Consider the following 4789-nt stretch of genomic DNA (forward strand, 5'->3'; position numbering starts at 1 on the left):
GTTAAATTTTGACAGTTATATGGTCTTGCCATGCTTAATATCAACTGACATTTGATACAAAATAAGTTATGATTCAATTAGTACATTTATTGCCCCAGTAAAACTAGAGAGGGATCTTGTTTTATAATTTATCAAATTATGCCACACTGATTAGGTATTATAACTTGTTTTCAGGTAACTTCATTCACCATCACCAACAACAAATATACAGAAAGATGCCATGAAAACTTTTGTCTAGGCTGATCTGCACAGAGTAGGAGTTTCCCTATAGTCACATCCTACCTAAACTTAATCCATTTGGGTCTTTTCTTCTATGAAGTCTAAGAAACTGGAGTTAGCAAAAAAGTCACTTCCAAGTAAATTAACCTTAAAGTGTGATAAATAACTGTCCTCTATCTATCTATCTATCTATCTATCTATCCACATACATATATATACATGACAAATTCTACTATTTCTATTATTCTGAGTGTAATATAATCTATTATAAATTCTATTATTTCTACACATACACTCTACCCCTGTAACTTCTGTATACAAAACTTCTTCTCACTACCAAAGCCATAGTTGTCTCTTTTTTGCAGCATGGCTCAATCCATGCTCTTAAAATGATTTCTCATAACATTTCTGATTAAAACTAACATCTTTTTTGTCATTTAAATTCACACTGATCTATCTCTAGCTTTCAATGCCTATCTCTCTTTTCTACTCTCTTGTAAACTCACAGCAGCCCACAATATCAACTTTCCCAGCATTCCTCCTTCCTCCCTGAAGATTTCCATAGTTAATAGAAAGAAGCTGGCACCCCCTTCTCCCCGACGACAACATAAAATCTTATAACTTCCCTTCTACCTTTTTTTCCAGATTTATACACATCAATTTAAAGTGATTTTAAAATTAATTTTGCTTTAAAAAGAGCTAAGGCTTGCACATTTTACGTGTCAACTTATTTAATCTTCACAACCACTGTGTGAGGTAAGTACATTATTAGTCCCATTTTACAGGGGAAGAAACTGAGGCACACAGAAGAGAATTGCCAAATGTCACCCATTAGTAAGTAGAAGAGCTGGGATTTGAACAGAGGCATAATGGCTCTTAACCGGGACACTAATCTGCTCCTTTGTGCTCAATATTTGTCCTTTACTTTTATTTTTAAAGCTTATGCATCTCAGGTGTCTGTTCTAGTATACTAAAAACTCTACTGTTACAAGGACAATGCAGTTTAGTTCAAACTATATTTGAATTTTTTTAACATTTATTCATCTTTAGGAGCTGATGCTTTCAGAAGACTAATTTGGACAATGTCGTACAAAAATGCTAATACATAAGGAAAAAAGACAAGGAAGAGATGAGAGAAATATGATGAAGCAGTATAAATAATATATTTGCTGAGATTTTCTTTAGGAAATTCATCATCTCCTTTCAAAGTTGTCTACTGCCTCAAACCATTGCTGAAAAATTATATTAATATTCTAGTCCCTTCAGATGGATTACTTGCTTTTTCAGAGGTATTTGTGGTGGGTTTTGGCGAGTTGGACTAAAATATACCTCAAATGTTAAAATTTATTTACTTTTATATACATTATTTTACTTAATTATATCTGCCATGACCTCTTCATTTTTCCTGACTTGGAGTAAGTAAAAGTGACGTAGATGGGGGAATGAATTTCTTAGGATAACTTTTAGAAAATGAAAGCAGTTCCTCATGATACACATACATCTTCCCTTTCCTAAGAACTAAATAACTATCTTAATCGGTAAGAAGGTTTAGGCTACCATTGCAGGAGCATCATTTTATGTGTCAGTTTCTGCTAAATAGTAATCAAGACAAAGAAATGAGAAAGGTTTGAGAGCCAGTGTCCATTCCCACACAGTGGTGTGTACAGTTCTATCTTTACCATGGCCTAACTTTTTACGGAAAGATATGCATGGTTAAATTACCACAATTAAAAACTCTCTCTCACACACACACACACACACACAAATATAAAAGAATCATTTTATTAATGGATTAATGTATATCCTTTTCTTTTATAAACTTTTAAATTAAGTAACAGCTAATAGAAAATAAGTAGGTGGTCTCTTATCTGGTATTATTTATTCCTATTTAAGGGGAAATGTGTTAGGTTTAACAGAACAAGTGTAGTTAAATGAATTATGAAAGTGAATTTACTTTGTATATATTGTACCCCCTTGGATTCCTATTATTTGAGGTTAAATTTTATACTTTTTATATTGTTTTTATATTTCATACTTTTAAAGGCCCTGTTCCACTGAGTTTACAACAAAAACAATAACTTAAAGATTTTTACTGGTCAGCAAATAACAGCAGATGAAGTTCGAGCTTTATTAAGGAAAAAATCACCTCACTGATGCTATTCTTTATTCTGCAACCAATAATTTTACAATTAACAGGAAATAGGCCAGTTGTTTCTCCAGTATAGATTTTTTCATAGAAATTCTTGTGATGTGGTTGCCAAGAATAGATTTCTACATCTGCTTAATGGTCACTGAAGAAATGATACATTTTCAAAGTAAACCAATCAATTTCTTCAGAAGCTCTCTAACTTTAATATAATAAAAACAGAACAAAACAGAACAAAGGCTTCTGAAGTGCTTAAAGAATGTTGCAAAGTGTAAGTTTTACACCCATAACATTAATAAGAACCAAGTGCATCTCTAAACTGAGAAAAAGAGTCATTATTCTCTCTGAGCTTGCAACTAAATCACTAGATAGGCTATGCACCAAGCTTCACGACTGTGAGTTTTCCTTTCACAGAAATGGAATTACTCAGCACATTTTTACCACCCAGCAACACAGATAGCCTGCAATTATGTTTAAGACAAATCCATATTGTGGAATCAAACAATCACTGCTGTATTAAAATTCTCAGGTAACCCAAAGATTGTGTTAACTCACAAAATCAATCAGATTGATGTTTGAAGTCCACAAAGAAGTCACTGTTGCTGTTCTTCAACTATTCCTTTGATTTTTTTTTTTTTACTTCCTTCCCAAAAATCAGACCCTGATACTGGCAAGTTGAATTAAAAACCTGTCATAGAGACATCTGTAAATGATACTGTAACCAATGGCTATGGCCAGACCCCAAATTTAATTATGTGTGAAATGATAAATAAAACGGAAAAAGTTCCAGACTTAACTAACATGGTGAACATTAAATAGATTCAATGGATATTATATTTAGAAAGTCCCAACATTTAACAGGCATGCAACGCAAATGCAGTATTTTTCTTTGTATCACACACAACACTAGTCATGAATGAGAGCATGCAACAATTGATTTAAAACCTTTCTGAACTGTGGGTGTATTTTTCTCCACACAAATACATCACTGATGATACTACACTGTTCCACTAATGAAGAGGCTAGGCCAGTGCCAGGCTAATAACATGAATTAGAAGACAATTCCTTGTCACCCACCAGAAACTGCTCATTTTGTTCCTCTGGGCTAAATACAAAAAAACTTTTTATGTCATTCAGATTTTTTTCCAGTTTGAGATATTTTCCAGGAGTCTATTTTTGTTCCTATGCTTGAGGAGTGGTGACTTATATTCTGGCCTTTAGTTAGAAATGTCTTTTAATGCCTGTGTAGATCACTGAGGCAAATTAGCAAAGATGGCAAATGCCAGCATTCCTCAAGTGGTGAGCCAGCTGCTGGAAAAAAATGTATTCAATGACACTCACTAATATTTGCAAGGTAATAATAAAGAGCAAAAGCTGTGGAGCCAGAGTGTCTGAGTTCAAGTTCCTGTACTGCTACTTTCTGTGTCTTTGGTCAAGTTACTTAACCTATCTGCACTTCAAGTGCCTCAATTGTAAAAGGAAGATAATTGTAAGGTTGTTATGAGAATTAAATGAGTTAATATGAGTATGTAAAACTCTTAAAAATATATACTAGTTATATTGTTATATCTCATAATTTACAGTTACTCAGAGGACGTTTTGACACTATAACTATGTTCTCTGTTCCCAGCAGAAAGTGTAGCTTCTTTATTTATGCCACTGGTTTTTAAACTTGACTGCATATTGGAATCACCTGGGCAATTTTTAGAACTACTTATAGCTGGTATAGGCTACAGACTAGGCATAAAAATTTTCAAAAGTTTCCTAGGTTATTCTAAAGTACAGTCAACTTTAAGAACCACTGATCTATGCTTCTTTTTTTTTTTTAACATCTTTATTGGAGTATAATTGCTTCACAATGGTGTGTTAGTTTCTGCTTTATAACAAAGTGAATCAGCTATACAGATACATATATCCTCATATCTCCTCCCTCTTGCGTCTCCCTCCCACCCTCCCTATCCCACCCCTCTAGGTGGTCACAAAGCACGGAGCTGATCTCCCTGTGCTATGCGGCTGCTTCCCACTATGCTTCTTCTTACCTAGATGGGACACCTCTAAATAAAGAGTCAGAGTGAGGTTAAAGGTAGATATGCTAATTCCTAAAGTTCCCTATGGCCCATGATGGTTGTTCTTAATCTTTAGTGTACATGAGAATTATTGGGAGGACTCATTAAAATAAAGATTGCTAGCCACACCATAGAGTTTCTGAATCAGTAGGTCTGAGATAAGACCCAAGGGTTTGCATTTCTAACAAGTTCCCATGGAATTCTCATGTTGCTGGTCCAGTGATCAGGAGTTGTGGCAGATGAGCATATAGTAAGGACCATGCTGTTCACAACTTAAGTATGGCCTGTATTAGCCAGGGTTCTCCACAAAAACAGAATCAAAAATATATGTGTGTATGAAGAGAGAGAGGGGGGAGAG

The 4789-nt window shown here is 34.4% G+C and overlaps 1 pseudogene across 1 annotated transcript in view; it reads right to left on the bottom strand.

Annotated features, from left to right (window-relative positions):
* The window catches only part of LOC309628808 (ras-related protein Rab-28 pseudogene), a 457231-nt pseudogene that overhangs the window by 196515 nt on the left and 255927 nt on the right, over window positions 1–4789 (bottom strand). The window lies entirely within an intron of this gene.

This window comes from Balaenoptera borealis (assembly GCF_965194805.1).
Source record: "Balaenoptera borealis genome assembly, chromosome: 5".
In the NCBI taxonomy this organism is placed as follows: Eukaryota; Metazoa; Chordata; class Mammalia; order Artiodactyla; family Balaenopteridae; genus Balaenoptera; species Balaenoptera borealis.